An 18657-nucleotide genomic window follows, 5' to 3' on the forward strand; every position below is an offset into this window, starting at 1 on the left:
TTCAAAACAACTAAAACAATAGATTCTGTTTTCAATATTTCAATTTGCAAAGCAAAACAACAGGACACAAAAACATCTTATAAGGATAATTATTATAATGTAAAAGTCTACAGCAATAATTATAGCAGTTGATCTCCAGGGGAAAACCATGATACATTCCAAAATATATACAAAGAATGTAGATTTGACATTAATTGTCATTATTGTTTTAGTGTGTGGTCGTACTTGACAGGATCCTGAATTCATTTATAGTTTGTTTATATGTATAAGTAAGGTGATCCATCAGCTCCTCTTAAAAGTGTAAATATTCATTTACGTTGGCAGGTTTCCAACATGATAATTATTAAAATATTTTTCCTGAAAACATGTATAGTCCCATGAATGGACCTATAACCACAGTATGTAAACAGCCACAGATACATTTTACAGCAAATCAGATACTGAAAAACATATCAAATATTAAATAATCATATCAGGCCTGGAAACGAGGCAGGGGAATAATAAGGCCGACGCTCTTATAACTGTAGAGGAGCCGTGGGTCCGACTGAACTGAGAGGCTTCCATGTGACCCCACGTAAATGTGACACAGTGCATCACTGGACAAAGTCTCATTTGTAGAGTTGACACTCAGTGGATAAATAAAGGTTCGAATGAAAATAAAGTTTGCAGAGTAGGAACACTTTCTGACTCCAGCTCTGCTTCTGGAGCCGCACAATTTAGCAGTGCACCGTTTTAGGCCAAAAACTGCAAAGCAAACTGCACATGCAACATTTCAACTGAAACCTATACTGTGCAGATACACCTCTGTTCATAAAGGTATCCATGAGTGTGAACAAGTCCAACACACACTTACTCAGATGTGTGTGTGCACACATGCTGACACACTGCAGCCCTGTTACCTGCAGCCTCAGCTCCTGCCCCAAGCCCACTCTCAAGTTACCTGTTTTCCTTCGTGTGAGTGTAAAGTGTATTCATATGCTCCTAAGAGGGCTGAGATTGGAAAGAGACTGTTTTCCCAGTGATAAAAATCACTTGGCACCTAGTGAGGAGCCGGCATCGCAGCACAAGACGGCGCAGAATAGACCGGCACATGGCGGCGGCGCGTAGCGTAGCGCAGCACGGCCCTGGCACGGCGTCAGTGTACACAGGCAGAAGAGGAGGACAAGCCGCACATGGGTCTGAAGCAATATCACAGCTCTGCTACTTAACCGCCGGGTTAATAGGTTTCATACTTTATTTTCAGAAGGAAAAAAGGTAAATATTGGAAATAAATACAAAAATACGCAAGTCAAAAACTCCACAGATCTGTGCAAAGATCCCTCCTTCACTCCTGTGTCCTTTGACACAGACAGCGTTAGAAATCACAACTGATGCATTGTTCATTGCATACATTTAGCAAACTCTCAATCTGCATACTTACCTCCACCAGGAGGTATTGTGATCGCTTTGTGTGTGTGTGTGTGTGTGCGCGTGCGTACGTGTTTGTTTGTTTGTTTGTTAGCAAGATAACTCAAAAAGTTCTGGATGGATTTTCAGGAAATTTTCAGAAAATGTTGATACTGGCGCAAGGAAGAAATGATTACATTTTGGTGGTGATCGGGGGGGCAGATCTGTCTTAGCGGAGGTCTGTGCTGTCTGAGTGCTTTTCTTGTTTTCTTTGTTTCAGCTTCATACCAAGATTATTATCATTAACGAGAACTAACGAAATGATGAAAACTAGAATAGAAAAAGCATTTTTGTTAACTGAAATAAATAAAAACTATAATTAAAAGAAGAAAAAAAAAAACAATAACTAATTGAAACTGTATTGTGTGTTTACAAAACTAACTAAAACATATAAAAATTATTGATAAAATTCCCTTAGTTTTCGTCTTTGTCAATGTCGGATTCATACAAAAGCAATTTATTTCACTCTAGTAATTTTAGCTAGCGGCACCATATGGTACTTCATGGTCCGTCACTTGTCACTTGTCGTTTCCAGTCGTCTTCTGGTCCCCACTCTACCTGGAAACATGGAGACTAAAGTTGGGAGAAAGCAGCAGTCCTGTCTGGGATTAGTTTGAATACGACGGCGAAGAAGATAAAAGATATGACAAACCTAAAATTAATACTAGCAGTAATCTAAAACTAAGCATTTAGAAAAAAAATGAAAACTAATAAAAACTACCAAACCTGCTCTAAAAATGAATTAAAACTAAATGAATTAGAGAAAAAAAAGTCAAAACTAAATAAAACTAAACTATAATGAAAAATCCAAAACCATTATAACCTTGCTTCATACACTGAAAAACGTTATCTACTGCAGGAAACGGCAACACTATGAGAGCAAGGTGAACAAAAATCTGTTGTTTTTCATAAGCAAACCAATTTTATGTACAACGGACATGAGTTATTATGGATATATGTGATGTAAAGTGTAGAAAATGTTTCTTTGAAATCTTTACATACTAAACAGTCACGGAAAAAAATTATTAGACCATCAAAAGTCAATGATTGTGCATTTGAGTACTGACTCCTGTGTGTCATGTGACTAAAACAGACAGAAAAGAAAACATGGAATGTCTAAAAGCACTGTTTTTGTCAGCAATGCAAAAATCCAAATCTTATCAAGTGTATTTTTGTCATTTCTAGTCCAAATACCTCATCACACTTAAAATCAGCCATTATCACCTAAACAGTAACTTTTCAGTGAAATATAAGAACTGATTTTTAGACAATAGATCTGGAAACTGGTTTCAACAAATCTTACCAAGATAATTTTCACTTGTTCCATTGGCAGATTTTTTTGCTTAATTCAAGTGTGAATTTAGTAAAAAAAAAAAAAAAAAAAAAAAAAAAGTGTGATGAGATATATGGAGTAGAAATGAGGAAAAATACACTTGGTAAGATCTGGATTTTTGCAGTGAGTACAATGCCATAGCTATCAATGTAAGAACTGAAGTGATTTTGGTTATTATCAAGAAAACATGGAAAATGAATAGATATTAGCTCCAAAATGAAAATACTATGAGCTATTTTTGTTGTGATCATTATATTTGTCCAAACAAAAGTACCTTTAGTTGGACCAGGGATTAAAATGAACAAGAAATTGAAGAAAACAAGGGTGGTCTAATAATTTTTTCCACGACTGTATGTGATTATATCTATCTATCTATCTATGTATCTATGTATCTATGTATCTATCTATCTATCTATCTATCTATCTATCTATCTATCTATCTATCTATCTATCTATCTATCTATCTATCTATCTATCTATCTATCTATCTATCTATAATTTATTTATTTATTTATTTTTGTAAGAATACAAACAGTATTTCCATGGAAGTTTGGAAATAACTGTTGATTTGCTTGAGGAGGACTTTGGCAAACCAGTGTCACATCTGCTGCATCCAGAAATACTGCCTGAAACTGTATTATAGAACGAGGAAGAATGATCTGAATTATTCACAGAATCAGCTGTTAGTTTGACAGACAGACAGTGGAAATGTGTGCTGTGGTCAGACAGGACATCAGGTTCTACACGTCAACAATGATAAAGATTATTTTATTGTTATCAGTGAAATGTGTAAAAGCAGCATCTGTGATGGTCTGGGGCTGCTGGTCCAGACTACAGGGTGGGGAAGCAAAATTTACAATGAACATTTAGTTGTTTTTTCTCAGCAGGCACTACGTCAATTGTTTTGAAACCAAACATATATTGATGTCATAATCATACCTAACACTATTATCCATACCTTTTCAGAAACTTTTGCCCATATGAGTAATCAGGAAAGCAAACGTCAAAGAGTGTGTGATTTGCTGAATGCACTCGTCACACCAAAGGAGATTTCAAAAATAGTTGGAGTGTCCATAAAGACTGTTTATAATGGAAAGAAGAGAATGACTATGAGCAAAACTATTACCAGAAAGTCTGGAAGATACTATTAAAGAAGAATGGGAGAAGTTGTCACCCGAATATTTGAGGAACACTTGCTCAAGTTTCAGGAAGCGTGTGAAGGCAGTTATTGAGAAAGAAGGAGGACACATAGAATAAAAACATTTTCTATTATGTCAATTTTCTTGTGGCAAATAAATTCTCATGACTTTCAATAAACTAATTGGTCATACACTGTCTTTCAATCCCTGCCTCAAAATATTGTAAATTTTGCTTCCCCACCCTGTAGAACCAAGAAGTACCTCCATATTAGTCCTGGTCCAGGTCTGTGCGCTGGCTTCCTGTGGCTCAGAGAATAGACTTTAAAACAGCTCTGCTCCAAATAACTCTGTGAAATAGACCGTGCAATAAATCATATCCCTGTTCAACCTTTGGCGTGATCAACATACGCACAACTGTCAGTAGTATTTAGAGCTTTTTCGGTTTGTCTTTAGTCTTTGATTTTGCACTTCAGCTCTTGTGTGCTTTTGTGCTTCGCTGCTGTAACCCGGAATTTCCCCTTGTGGGACAAATAAAGACGTATCTTATCTTATCTCGTCTTGTCTCGTCTCGTCTTGTCTCATCTTATCTTATCTTGTCTTATCCTGTCTCGTCTTATCTTATCTTGTTACATCTCGTCCTATCTTATCTCGCCTCGTCTTATCTTATCTCGTCTCATCTCGTCTTGTCTTATCTTATCTCGTCTTGTCTCGTCTTATCTTATCTTATCTCGTCTTATCTTGTCTTATCTCGTCTCATCTTATCTTATCTCGTCTTGTCTTGTCTCATCTCATCTTATCTCGTCTTATCTTATCTCATCTCATCTTGTCTTATCTTATCTCGTCTCGTCTTATCTTGTCTTATCTTATCTCATCTCGTCTCATCTTATCATGGTGCAGAAGTCTGTCCATGGTCTAGCACCAAAGTACATCTCTGACATGTTGGTCCCATATGAACCATGTGGGATCCAGAGAACCTCAGGGACTGGTCTTCAGCTGGTGCCCAGAGTCAGGACTCAACAGGCTGAAGCTGCGTTTCAGTTGTACGCAGCTAAACTGTGGAACAGTGAGACAGACCTGTACTATGACAGTGTTAAAGTCCAGGCTGAAAACACCTCTGTTCAGCTGGGCCTAGAACAACTGAAATGGTTCTATCTGACCTCTGACCTTTTACTGTATTTGAATGGATTATTTATGTTTTATTGATAATGTTGTAATTGTATTTTTTTTTATTTGTAACTTGTCTCATTTCCATTTTTGTAAAGCACTGTGAATCGTGTATGAATTGTACTATATAAATAAATCTGCCTTACCATTAGTGTCCACATGCCTGTCCTATATATCGTCGCTGTCCAGTGGAAACCTTGTATGTCCATGTTATGTGGTTATTTTTCAGGAAACAGGAAAAACGATGTATGTTCTAAATAAATGAATGGAGTCACAAGTAATTTTCAATACTTTTCATGGATTAAATATTTCTAAAACTGTCAGGCCAATGTGAAGACTGACCAATAGAATCATTTTATGACAAAAAAAAGACCAAAAATGGAATTACGAGGTTTCTGCCAGACAGATACATATATAATATGTATGAAGAAACCTACAATGTGAAGCCAAAGACATTACAGAGACATCATGGTGACATCATTTCCTGTCTGGGACCGTGCTGCGTACCATCTACATCTGCCTTCTAGTGAAAATGTTTGGACATCACAAACAACAATTAGTGTCTTCATTTCACAAACCATTTAAAAGTTGAATAAAAATCAAAATAAGCAAAGAATTACAAAATATATTTGTGAAATGTTAATGTATTATATTGGAGTAAATCCTCCTTTGTATCTTTGACCTTCATATGCACACTTTGGCAGAAGCTAGAAATTGAAATTAAAAGAAATTCAATAGCTTTAACTTATTAAAATTAGACATAAAGTTTTCCATCTTTTCCTGCAAATTTTGGCATATTTATAAAGCATGTCCAGCTGATTAGTATTCTCATACCACACATACAAACAGCAAAAAATAAAAATGACTGAGCATTTGGAAGAAAAAAAAAGTTTCAGACAAAAAAGGTCTTTAGCCTGTAGAAGAAATTTAGCTCAGACTTAATGTCTGGTTTTAACGCTTAACACATATTTCTTCTATTTTCTTGTAATATCAGAAGAATAAATGTGAGAAATAAAAATACATAAATAAATAAAAACGCCTGAGGATTCAAATCAGATCCTCTACAGTGGCTGCATCGTGGCCCTTTATTCCAGGTTCATTTTCTCCACTTCCAGACTTCAGCAGAACCAGGTCTGCGTTGCCCCCACAAAGGGCATTTGTGCAACAGACCCCAGCGTGGCCCTGTGTTGTCTTATGGGAAGTTGTCTAAGCTCCCTCATAAGCCCATATTACCGTGACAGACGTCAAATGGTTTTAGCTTGTGTTTTTGCTGTGCATTAACACTATGTACAGAGCCAAATGAGTTTATTAAAAAGTGCTAATTCCAAGCAAACACTACCGTTTGCCAAAATAAAGACCCTGCGTGCAAGTCTTTGATATGAAACTGTGCTGATATACGCTTGGCTGATGCTGTGAAGGTATATGCGACCAGTAGCACCATTATTGAAATAATCCGACATCCTCTTGCTGCCCCGACCGCTTAAAGGAACTGGTTGTTTGGAGAAGCTAACGCTAAGATTTCCTTATTAGAATTTTAAACTTCAATTGCATGACCAATATAAAGCGCCGCACAATGCCAAATGTAAGCTCAAGGTAAGGGATTAACTGCAATAAACCAACATTTTTACCTTCTCCGCACACAGACTCGATGTGTCCTAATGGCACTACTTAAGCTCGGCACACATAAGTCTCCATATCTTCACTCGCAGCCACCTACATCGCTGCTCAACCTGCCAAACCGCACGACTGAATGAGTCTATGAGATGGACAGAGTGCTTACTGTACATATGGCCCTCAGCTACTCCACCACTCACTCACCACAGTGGGCTAGAACTCAAGGAGGGGGTCCCGGTGACAGGAGGCCAGTGTTACCTTTAGCCTTGGCTCATTCACTGTGAAGGATTTGGGTGGATCACCGTTTAATTCCAAGCCGTTCTCTCCCCCCTCCTTCTTTGTTGCGCTCTTACTGTTGTTCTGTTTCATTCTTCTTGAAAGTGATACCTCTGTCTCAAAAATTCCCCTCTTCCCCTCACCCCCGGAGTGGCAATACTTGAATCCTCAGACGGCCCTGTAGTATCAGTTCCTTCCTGAAACAAGCTGACATGTTCCCCACCCTGTCTCCCTCTCGCTACCTGATGAGAAAGACGTCAGCGGACATTCCTACATTCCTGGGTGTTAGATGCCGCTTTAATAACAGCCCAAGAGACAGGGAACACGATTGCTTTCCATGCGTTCATGTCTCTGTTTGACTCGGACTTCATCGCAAAATTTCTGTGTCATATTTAGCTTCCATTAGCAAACTGTAGAACGCGGCGTGACAGTGTGCACACAGGCATCACAAGCGAGGCTAATCTGGCGTCGTGATGGCTCGGTGTTTACCTGGCACGCTTGTCTTCAGCGGTCGCATCCTGCCCGCCCTCGTCACCCTTGAGTCAACATCCCTATTACTGCCCAACGCCGTCCGGTCTCCGTCTAGTATCCGAGGCCAAGTTCCTCCTGCGGCTCCCCAGAGGCGTCTCACTGGCCCTGGGTATTGTGGAGCCACAGGGCCCGGGGTCAGCAGAGGTAAGGAGGAAGTAATTGGAGATTTTTAATTACGAGCCTCAGTGGTGCGATGAGCAGCTCAGTCCGTGGCTCCGAGTTCAAGAAGGCTGAACAAACCAGGGCTTAGTCTGGTTCCTGAGTTTTACAGAGTAGGCTTTAAAGCAGCAACTTGGCAAGAGTTTAATTAATGTAAAAATACATCCAACTTTTCTGCCTTAATCACAAATTGAGGCAGCTTAAGAAAAGAGTGTACCATCCCCTATAATTAAGACCCTGTGGAATCACCTTATTCACTTAAATTATGGGTATGGTCGCTGGCTGGAAATGCAGTTGGCACAAAGGAAATGTCAAATCGAAACTAAACAGGGAAATCTGAAACTGTCCCTCAAGCAACACCAAGACATATGTCTCTGTCCAAAGAAAGCTGGAGACAACAGATCTTGTCATTATCTACACTTTTTTTTTTTTTACAAGCTTTGGGAAATGAGTTAAAAGATTTCCTCACTGCTTTTTTTTTTTTTTTTTTTTTTTATTCCCAGCTAACACATGTTATCCAAGTACGCAGATGCAGACACTAAGTCGGTGAGGGTTAGGGTTAGTGTTGGGGTTAGAAAATGAATGTAGACTCCCAGGGCCGTCTTAACACAAGGACCTGATGGGCACTTACCCATGGGCCCCACAAGTATAGGGGCCCCATGCAAATCTGTGTTAACCCTTTAATGACCCTGGTATCATATATGATTCATACCCATCAAAGGCCTATAGTTACTTCACTAACTGTTAATTTTTGTTCTTTTTTGCTTTTTTCAATTATTTTTAAATACTTGCTTTAATTTGTTCTTTAATTTTTCCATTATTTATATGTAAATTTGTTTTACTTTGTACTGGAATTCCTCAATTTCATGTACATTTTATTATTTTGTAATGGAATATTTCAATCATTTTATATTTATTTTTGCTCCAGCAAAAACCTTTTTTTAATGTTTCACACTGGAAAAGTGGCTCCAGCGTCAGTTTTCTCTGATGTTCCAACACACAGTTGCATGAGGTGTAAAATAGTATAAACCCACTTTCCTGTGGAACATTGGGTACTGGTTTGCTCTGTCTTGTTTTTTGGCAACATAAAAAGCATTTTTCATCATCTTGTAGGATTTTTTCTAAGGCTCATGGATAGTTTACCATCTGTGGATGCGCAAGCCAATGACATTGTGCATCGCATATTACATCACAAACCGTGTCAAGTTACAATGCAATATTTTTTTGACTTCATGCTGAAAAATGTGGGGATTGTGAAATCACAAGCCCCACGTATTTTGTGTACTTTGGGCGGAAATACGCTATTACTGCGGTGAATATACGCCTTTTTGGCAAAATGCGGACTCCCACATAATGTGCGCTATTTGCTTGATTATGCATTATTGCGTTTTTCCAGAGGGACTGAAAAGCAGTGTTTTCATGTTTTTGTCATTTATATCAGTACATTCCTTGGTATTTCATTCAGTCATTCAGTGGTGGTTAGTGTTTCTTATACTGACACAAAAAGACATTTTTGGTGAGTTGCTTTTGGAAGAAACCTTTACCATTTTGGTAGATCGCTGCTGGATTTTCCAAAAATCTCCCATAGTTTTAAAGATGTTGCCTAAGGAATGAGGGAAACTGCAAAAAGAAGACATTTTTTGGTGAGTGTTAGCATAGATAGACAAGCTCGTTGAAATATCAGCACCAGGTATCATTCCTAAATAATACCACACAAAAACATCACATTCCCAGAAAACATGGTTTCATATAACTCATACGTCTGTGCCTGTACTTTAGACCCAGAGTCTCCATAGATGACCAGATGGCCTCAGGTTTTCCCTGGATCATCTCTGGACCTGCTGCTGTGGTCCTACTTCTCTCATGCCTCTGTTATCATCACTGATTTATCCATGTATTTTTGATAGTGTTTATTATATAGTTACATGGATAGTAGTGGTTTCTATTATTGGTACTAACAGCTGCAGTAGTAGTATATCCACTGGTAGTACTTGTATTTGGAGTAGTAGCAATGGCGGATTTACCTGCAGGTTAATTGATTTTTTGATTGATTGATTAACTGATTGATTAACTGATTGATTGACGTCTTGCTGCACCACCTCCTCCACCCACCATTCTATCCTGTCCCTTTTCATGTTCTGTGAAGGCTACACTAAGACATTTCAATGGCAGGAAATCAGATTGGACAAATTCATCTCACCATATGTACAACTCTCTCTCTCTCTCTCTCTCTCTCTCTCTCTCTCTCTCTCTCTCTCTCTCTCTCTCTCTCTCTCTCTCTCTCTCTCTCCCTCTCTCTCTCTCTCTCTCTCTCTCTCTCTCTCTCTCTCTCTCTCTCTCTGACCAGAACCACTTGGTATTATTTTTTTAACGCAAATTCAAATATGTAGATTTTTATCAGAAATCAGAGGAAAAGCTATGTTACATTGTAGCATATTTTATGTTTTGTCCACATCTTTTACGCCATTTTCAGCTTATGCAGTATTGTATTTTTCATATTTTCTGACTTTTTCATCTTAACTGTGGTGTGATAATCTGATTTTGCAGCATCTTTCATGATCCTTTGACATTTTTTTCCCACTAAGTTGTGTTTTTGTTGTATTGTCTCTGTTCATCTTGCTGTCTTCTTACCCTGTTTTTTTTCTCATCTTGCAGCCTTTACAACATCTTCATTCTTTTTAACATTATTTTTGTCCCATTAGGATGTCTTCATTTTCTGTGTTTTTACATTGTTTTTGTCAATTTTACTACATTTTTACATCTTTTATGAATAATTTAATATCACATGGTCTGGTTTCTTTATCACTTCCAACCAAACACCAGCCTTTAAACACATTACCTAAAATTAACATTTTCAGTCATGCAGACAGTTTATATTTTTATACCTAATTACATGCCTCTACAGGATGTATCTTTCATCAAATTGCTCACATCAGATAAAATTAAACATCCATAAACCACATCCTTACACAACTCTTTTAAAAATCCAACCCTCAGAAGGCTATAGTTGGTGCATAAGGTAACGCAGAGGTAACAAGTGATTCCTAACAAAGGGCTTGCCGGTTCCCATCTGAATCTTATTTGAACAGGGGTACGCCTCACTAGACAATCACACACAGATTTGTGAGATAAAACTGTGCTCTGGAAGGCTTAGTTTGGAATTAGACGATCAGGATACTGGATGAGGTCTAGGACAACGTGGAAGCTCATGAGGTGATGAGGCCAGATGTGGCAAATCAACAGTGGACATGATACCACAGATGGAGTGTTTTACATTGGTATAAATACAACATGGACCTGGTACAAGGACATGTGAACATACACACAAAGAACACACCCGGTAGTACCAGCGAGCAGAGGGTTTCCAGGTTTAACCCATAAAGACCCAAACATCCAACATCGACTAAAACTGTCTACTGATCTAAAACGTTTAATACCGGTTGATCCACTAATATTATTATATTACATGTAAATAATTAGTGTAAAATACAGCTATTCATCTTCTCATGGTCATCAGATATGACCCATTTGGACGTTCAGAGGCTCCATCATTACCATCGAAACACAGTCATCTTCTACAACATTGATTCACCAGTAAAACCCATGGAGTTGGATCATTAGTTGCTTTTCCATTGACCCTCAAATTGCGCGAATATAACTTGCGCATAAAAATTTGCCAACAATTTCGCCAAAACTCGTGTTTTTCAATGAAAAGTTTTTGCATTTACAAGAGGTGGTTTGAAATTGGTATATTGCACAAAACTGAAATGGAAAGGCCTTTTTGCGCAACTAGAGTCACATGTACAAAAACACATGAACATTTGCATGATCAGTGAATTAAATATGGGAACATACCTTCTTTTCACTGAAAATATGGAAAATACAGAGGGTAATATTGTAATAAATAGGGATGCACAGATTCCGATATGAGTATTGGGCATCGGCTCCGATACTTAGTGTGTGTACTTGTATTCGTACTCATAAAAGATATCCAATACAAATGCACCGATACCACTTACGGCCGTGTGACAGTCACAGTTCAGTGCAGCAGGTACGAGGAGGAGGAATAATGTGTGTGAGTGTGAAGAGTGTGGAAATTTAAATGACGGCAATAAAAGTAACGCTGACTGCAAGTAACGTTGCAGACACAGACAGATACGGACACAGCGTTCTGTCCATCCTCTGCGTACATTCCATCTGTTTTCCAGCTGCTCGCGGATGTGTACCCAGACAGAGAATACCACCAGTAACCGCCGGGGGTACGGAGTGGTGCGGACCCCCGCCAGTGGAAGGAAAATGAAACTTATCGCTCATTTCTCTTTTCTCTTCCTGCTGAAGCTTCGTTTTTAAACCTTACCAGAGAAAACGCTGCAATATTAGTATCACATTAGTGTTTCCTCTGTCGTCTCCATGTTTGTTATTACTGACTTTCTTCTCCTTCTTCATAAAATTTTACTCTTCTTCGTGGTATTTGTCCAGTATGGTTAATTCAGAGCAGCGCCCCCTGGTGGATTATTTGACAAACGCTCATTCCAACACATTAAATGTCAGTAGCAGCACTTTGTTCCAGTCAGACTAATGACAACGACAATAAAGCACATTTACAAAAGAAACTAACGACTGGAATGGGATTGTTAAATACTTGTATCGGTACTCGGTATCGGCAAGTACTCAAATGTAAGTACTCGTACTCGGTCTGGAAAAAAGTGGCATCGATGCATCCCTAATAATAAATGGTGATAAATGACAGAAGAAAGGTTAAATACAAAGACAACTATTTATGGATTAAACAGGAAAACTATGTTCCAAGAGACTGGATGAACTTTTTTTGTCCTATATTTTGATCAAAAGACTGAAAACATTATTTATTCATCATTCATTCGTCTTCCAAACTGCTTAGTCCTCAAGAGGGCCGTGTCATGGGGGATGTAGAGGAAGCCAGAGTATATGGAAATGACCCACACAGACAGAAGTAGAACAGGGAAACTGCACACACAGAGGCCACAGTACTAACCAGTTCAATTCAGTTTTATTTATAGAGTCCAGTATCACAACAAAGTCACCTCACAGGACTTTACAGAAAATGTATAGAAAAAAACATACAATGAAAATAAACAGTCAAGTAATCAGTTAGTAAACAGTCCAGTCAGGTCCATACGGTCTACTAAAGATAGAAAGAGTTCCTTTTTTTTGTCAGGCAGAAAAACAATCAATAATTTAGTATAGTACTCCATGGTTAACTGAGGAATTGAAAAGTTTAATGAAAAAGCGTGATAATGCTGAGAGTGGCAAATCAGTCAAACAATTTGAGTGAGAGAGAGCACTACAGAAAATTAAGAAACAAAGTCACTAAACTGAACAAATAAACAAAAAGACAATAATGAAAATAATAATAATAGTAATAATAATGGATTGGATTTATATAGCGCCTTTCTAGACACCCAAAGCGCTTTACATTATTGACCCATTATTCATTTGCTCTCACATTCACACTCTGGTGGTGGTAAACTACATCTGTATCCACAGCTGCCCAGGGACAGGCTGACAGAAGCGTGGCTGCCAATTTGCACCTACGGCCCCTCCGACCACCACCAAACATTCATACACCAGTGTGGGTGGCACTGGAGGCAGGGAGGGTGAAGTGTCTTGCCCAAGGACACAACGGACTGACTAGGACAGAGCGGGATTCAAACCGCCAACCCTTCGGTTATTGGACGACCCACTCTACCACCTGAGCCACAGCTCAATTAAACAATGAATGAACGATGAAATGTTAGGCTTGCTGATGATAACAATGAATTGTAAACTTGTTTTTATTTACATATGTATTTTTTGTAGCTGTATCTGTATTGTAACGGACCCCAGGAAGTGTAGCAACCTCGAAGCCAGTGTTTTGCAACCTTGGGGTCGGGACCCCATGTGGGGTCACCTGGAATTCAAATGGGGTCACCTGAAATTTCTAGCAATTGATAAAAAATAAAAACTTACTAAAAAAACAAACAAACATATATATATATATGTGTGGTGAGTTGAGAGAGACGATCACCATACATAAGACATGACAAACTGTGAGTCTGAAACTGAAACCACTGTGGTTCTGTTTATCTGTCAGATGTTCACTGTGGTCAGTTTCAGATGCTGCAGCTCTTTCATAATTCACAGTTTGGGTTCTTGTTTGTTCAGTATTAATTGTCAGCCTCGACTGACTGTACATATCCTGACGAAGGAAAATAAAATTCTCAACCCGGCTTTTCTGCCTCCATCCATAACAATATACATTATATAGACTAAATGTTGTCTAAAATTAATGTTTATTTGCAACATAGTATAGCAAACTATTACATGATCAAAAACAAATTAATGTTAGCCAAAAACGGTCTCCTTTTTGAATGTCTGGGGTCGCCAGAAATTTGTGATGTTAAAATGGGGTCACGAGACAAAAAAGGGTTGGGAACCACTGCTCTAAGCTAATGGGGAATAACAACAATAAACAATAATAAAAAAAAGGTTTATTTTTACCTTCAAATGTTTTGGCTCCAACCTGTGTCCTTCCTCAGTAGAGTCATTTGATGTTACTGTGACGTGTCATTGTCGGCTGTTTTATCCAGGAATGCCAGACAACAGTTGATGACTATGTCCCCTGCTGTCTGCCATCCTACAGAGGACAGTATCCCTGTGCTTGAGCTAGGAAAATGAAAGATACAGCCACTGTGGCTACATTAGTAGAAATGAGTGTAGCCACAAAAAGCCACAGCCAGTCTAGGTCCAGTCTAGGTCCAATCTGGGTCCAGTCTGGGTCCAGTCTAGGTCCAATCTGGGTCCAGTCTGGGTCCAGTCTGGGTCCAGTCTAGGTCCAGTCTGGGTCAGTCTGGGTCCCTGCAGCGGGGCGCGTAGTGGACCATGGCGACGAGCATAGCACCCCCGGGAAATTTTGGGGAAAATGAAGTCTTTTTCCTGCATTCTGGTGCATTTTGAGCTTAAAAAAATGTTCAATCTGGCTTCAGTTTCATACCAAAAAAAAATCATAAAAAATTAACTTAAGTCAACATTTTCATCTGAACTATTTTTATTTCTAATCTAATGTATAACAAAACAATAAATGATAGACTTATAAATACAATTATTCTGACCACTGATGTTCATGACATTCAGTATGAGATTCAATATAAAATAAATTTACCAGTGAAACATGATTTATCATAAAGTCATTTGGTAATTAAATATGGACAGATATGGACTCCTGAAATTATTTTATTTAGACTAGAAAGTACTCCTGCCCAGACTAGAATGGACATGGACTGATTACTAATTTAAACTTAGATATCTCAGATAATTGACTTCTTTTCAACTATTTAACTATTTATTGAGTACTTGCCAATACAGAGTACTGATACGAGTACTTAATAATCCCATTCCAGTCGTTAGTTTCTTTTGTAAATGTGCTTTATTGTCGTTGTCATTAGTCCGACTGGAACAAAGTGCTGCTACTGACATTTAATGTGTTGGAATGAGTGTTTCTCAATTAATCCACCAGGGGGTGTCGCTCTTAATTAATCATACTGGACAAATACCACAAAGAAGAGTAAAGTTTTTTGAGAAGAAGAAAAAGAAAGTCAGTAATAACAAACATGGAGACAACAGAGGTAACACTAATGTGATACTAATATTGCAGCGTTTTCTCTGGTGAGGTTTAAAAGCGAAGCTTCAGCAGGAAGAGAAAAGAGAAATGAGCCAGAAGTTTTGTTTCCACTTCTGCTGGTGGCGGTCTGCACCGCTCTGTGCTTTCAACAGATGTTGTACATGATGAAATGAACGAGCGGTAACATCCCACAAGTGACATGTGCCGTGTGAATTCATAAAAAATCAGAAACGTTCGGGTGAGTTTGATCGCTCTCGGCAGCGCTCAGTAGTGGAGACCGCATTTGTTATTTTCCTTGGTTATCGCTCGGACATTTTCGATCAGAGATGTAAGTTGGTTGATTTTACTAAAAAATACCGTTGCCACTGTGGCTACACGGGTTGAAAACAACTTCGCCAACCAGGAAAATGTATCGCCAATGGCGATGTGGCGATAGGCTAGCACAAGCCTAGCATCCCAGGTGTGGGATAAGGTGTAGGATCCCTCATCCCTGTTCATGGTCCTCTGGGCCCACTTCCTGATCTCTATGGCCTCCCTGATAGAATCTGAAATCAGCCATAACAGAAGAGAGAAAATCACATTATGGACTGAGAAGAAGCCAAGGTCATCCACTCAGACAGCAACAAATACCACCGATGGATCAGGGAGGCCATAGAGATCAGGAGGCAGGCCCAGAGGACCATGAACAGGGATGAAGGATCCTACACCTTATCCCACACCTGGGATACTGTCCTCTGTAGGATGGCAGACAACAGGGGGCATAGTCGTCCCCTGATGTCTGCCATTCCTGGATAAAACAGCTGACAAGACACTTCACAATAACATCCAGTGACTCTACTGAGGAAGGACACAGGTTGGAGCCGAAATATGTAAAAGTAAAAAAATCTGCTTTTTCTATTTCTCTGACAAAAAGAAAAGGAAATCTTTACAGTTAGAAAACAGTAGGTGAAGCAAATGGATTAATGTCCTGTGCATCCCCCGTCCATAGACCCTCCATCTCAGCAAAGAAAAACTCCAAAAACCCCAGTGGTAAAAAAAAGAAACCTGAGGGAGAACCACAGTGAAGGACAGGTCCACCCCCATGGACAGACAGGCTGGACATGAGACCAGGTCTGATGGACGTCCATCTGATGATGGAGTTCCAGTCTGTAGGGATGCAGTAGGGTGGGGGCACATGCAGACTGCTGAGGGGGTCCATCTGGTGGGGGTGACCACTGCACCACCATGTCCTTACCCTGCACTGAATGAATAAAGTTTAAACCACCTGATTTAGTCAGTATTTTAAAAGGTAGTGAGTCACTAAATGGTTTTGTATTTTACTCTTCAGAATAAGGTTCATGTTGTTATACATGCTTTCACATGTTCACTGATAAAGAGACGAAATAAAGGAAATCACATCTGAGATATAAGACAATAAACCTTACTAAACAGTCTGAATCGATGTATGACAGCATTTTATATCTGAGGTCCAATGTGGTCTCCAGGGTCTGTAAAGTCCACCTCTGCACGAACATGAAGTAATGGTACTAATGCAAGAAATTATGTTCAAAGGGATCATGTGGATGTGGACAGGGGTCTGGACCAGCACGCATGGGGGTCTAATGTTCTAAAATACATGTTCCTAGTACCTTACATGTGTTTTTCTTGTATTTTTTATGTATACTTCTTGGATTTTTTTTTTTTGCCACTTAAGGATAAGGAACCAAATATGGTAACTTCATTAACCTTAATTTAAAAAATGTGAAAAGTTTCACAAAACTAATAAAGTCTTGTTCTATCCTCCAATAACACACTAAAGTTAATATTTTGAATGTCAGAGTATTTCTATGAGTGAACTATCAAGGGTTAAACACATTTGAGGAGTTTAACTTTAATCAGTTTGGGTCGTGGCCTGTCATTGAGAGGTGATACTGGGTCCTGAAGACCAGACCAGTTGAGAACCACTAGTTTAGACTAACTGCCACTCTACTACTGGGATCAGCCCAGTCCACGTTTCTCTGATTCAGTTCAACTTCACCAAAAACACATCAAATCATCACACACTCCACTGCAAGGAACCAATCACCTATAAACCACAACAGTACACAGAGCCAGGGAGGAAATCCAGCTTCACTTGCCAAGAAAAAGGCAGCGTAAAGACTCCTAAGTGCACAGAGGAACAGCCGCCACCATCGCCGCCCTATCCTGCCTCCTGCACAATTCAATAACCAGTAAAAATGTGCTGCGTTCAGGCTGGACGTCCTCCGATGCTCAGAGTAACGTTACGCTGCGTCAGAGCTTTTCTGCGTTTATCTCCGCCCGGATCATGGGTGAAGGGAAGGAAGGGGGGGGGGGGTTCCAGTGGCACGAGCCACCCGCTGACAACTGCCATTCTCACACACACACACACACACACACACACACACACACACACACACACACACATTTTCTGTCAGTATCAGGACGCCCCTTTATTCCACCGTTGCTGCTGTTTCTGCTTCACCACTTTAACTGTTACTGCTGCTGCATACTGTGAAAGTTTATACATATTAAGAGTTTTGTTTTGTTTTTTTAATCTTTAATTCTTTTTTACATATTTTTTTTTACAGTAGTTTTATTCTACCCTACTACTTTCTATATTCTATTTCAGATTTTAGTGTATTTTATAATCTCATCTTTACGCAACATATGGGGACTTCTTTTTTTTTTTTTTTTTTTTTTTTTTTTTTTTTACATCTGAGTGAAATATAAAGAGAAGTGACACACAAAATCCAAAATATGGCAAAAAATAGGTACAAATATTTCTCCAATAGTTTTTAACCAGTTCAGTGAAGATTTATTGTCAAATTCATGAAATCTGGAATGTTTCTGATCAAAATGGTGATGCATTTCTGACCACCAACAAAGGAAATAACACATTGGGGGGGGGGGGGGGGGGGGGGGGGGGGTTCCAGTGGCACGAGCCACCCACTGACAACTGACACACACACACACACACACACACACACACACACACACACACACACACATATGCATTTTCTGTCAATATCAGGACACCCCTGTTAAATTTTGAACATAACTTTGTTTTTTTATCTTTAATTCTTTTTTTTTTTTTTTTTTTTTCTTTTACAGTAGTTTTAGTCTACCCTACTTACTGTTTATATATTCTATTTTAGATTTTATTCTTTATAGTCTAATGCTACAAACCCAGACCTGGGGAACTACATTTCATTCTATCATGTACCATTAAATGACTGACAGTAAAACTCAGTCTGACAGAACACAGACAAATGGGGACATGCTTTTGTGAAGCTCCTGCAGACCTCAGAGTCACTGCGGTTGTAACCTGTGATATCAGCATCACAGCCAGCTGGTTT

The sequence above is a fragment of the Sphaeramia orbicularis genome, chromosome 19 (assembly GCF_902148855.1).
Source record: "Sphaeramia orbicularis chromosome 19, fSphaOr1.1, whole genome shotgun sequence".
Classification (NCBI taxonomy): domain Eukaryota; kingdom Metazoa; phylum Chordata; class Actinopteri; order Kurtiformes; family Apogonidae; genus Sphaeramia; species Sphaeramia orbicularis.